Raw genomic sequence first — 1924 nt, 5'->3', positions numbered from 1 at the left:
TTTTGCAAAAAGGTGAGTCACATTTGCTCTTCATTTCATCTTCGCCTTCTATTCTCCCTGTTTGTCTCAACTTTTAAGCAAGGAGAGTCAGCTCTCCACAAACCCCAGCAAATGCCACTGCAGATCATAACTGGATACTGCAGGTATGGCTGCACTGTGGAAGATCAGACGTCACACAGACCATCCTGAGGCATTTCTGTAGGTCAAAAGTGACTTTACTGACTTCTAAGTTATACTGAAGCAAGTGTAGAAGCACCAAAGAGTGAAAGACATTCCGGCCTTATTTGAAATTGCTTTAATGAAAGGTAGGCTTTTATTTCATGATGTGGCTAGAGTCCATTAAAAAAAAAATCACACAGTTTTGTAAATAACCCACTTTTGTGCAGAAACTGTAAGTAAATGAAAGGAAATATAACCAGAGTCTCTGAAATAATTATGACCAGAAGACTCCTTTTGGCAAACAGATGAAGAAGCAATTCCAAAAAAGAACAAATCCTCACCTCCCCCCTAAAAAAGGCAAGTAAACCCAAGTAAAAGGTTCACCTTCCTTTATAGCACTATATTGCTAAAAGAAATGGGCAATGTTGTATTTTTCTGACTGCTATAAGGTACTTGAATGCCAGAAGCTAAAGACATAATGCTGTCCTGAAATAAATAAAAGATGCCAAAAAATGTTTTGCAGTTATATAGCACCTTCAAAATATCCTTCTGTTCCCTGATAATAAACTTGGATTTTCAGAGAGTTATTGACAAAATCCCTTACCAAAGGCTCATAAAGAAACTTAGCTGTTATAGGATTTGAGGGAAAAACCTTTTGTGAACTGAAACCTGGTTAAAAATAGGAAGCAAAGGGAAAGCCTAAAGGGTAATTTTTTTTCCCAATGGAGGAAGATAAACAGCAGCATTGCCCAAGGATCTGTGCCAGGACCTGCATTGTTAAATATATTCATAAATGATCTGGAAGACATGTAAATAGAAAACGGGCAATATCTGATGATACTAAATTATTCTGAGTAGTCAAAACCTAAACTGATAGTGAAGAGTTACAGAAACATCTCACAAGACTAAGCTGGAAACAAAGCAACACATTAAATTTACCATTGATAAGTGCAAACTAATGTATGTGGGGAAAATATTTTTTAAGTATACATAACCCAGGCAGGGACAGTGAATGTGGGTAGTTCAATAAACTTCTGTGAGTGGCAGCAGGATGGCTGGGCTTGGTCAGGGACAGTGACAGTGGACAGGCTCCCTCTTTCAGGCACTCCTGCCACCTTCCCCTTCCCCCCAGATGTCCCTTGCTGGCAGGGAGCAGGTGCTGGAAGCAAGTGCTGACCACTGCCATCATCCCTGGCTGAGGCCGGCACTCTTTGTAGTGGTACCCCTGGGACAGTGAGAAAAATGTGGTAGAGGAGGAGGAGAGCAAGGACCTGACCACTGCTGCTGCCCAAGCCCAAGATCCCATGCAGCCATTCCTCATAGCCCAGTCCCCCATCTCTGCTCTCCTCCCCCACTGGAGCAGGACAAGAGCTGTCCTGGGGCTGCCTCTACCCCCAGCTCAGTCAGGGACACTGGAAGCAGTGGGATGGTCCCCTTCCTCATCTATTCCCTGCTTGGTCCCCACAGGTGTCCCATGCCAGCCCTCCTCAGACTCCTCAGGGAACCTGGGCATTGGCATTGTAAGGAACTGGACCTGCCAGGTGAGGCATACTGTGGAAAGGAGGGTACGACTGCACCAACGCACACCCAGATCTGCCTTGCCTGTGCATCGGATCTTAGCACCCAGGAAAGTGATCTTGGAGTGATTCCAAAGGGTTCACCAAAACCATCAGTTCAACATACAAGGAAGGTCAAGAAAGAAAACAAAATGCTAAGAATTGTTAGGACAGGAGCTGACAGCAAAACACAAAACTTGAGGATGCTG

The sequence above is a fragment of the Gavialis gangeticus genome, unplaced genomic scaffold, assembly GCF_001723915.1.
Source record: "Gavialis gangeticus isolate Ggan-Ray unplaced genomic scaffold, GavGan_comp1, whole genome shotgun sequence".
NCBI lineage: Eukaryota > Metazoa > Chordata > Crocodylia > Gavialidae > Gavialis > Gavialis gangeticus.
This window is presented reverse-complemented; position numbering follows the sequence as displayed.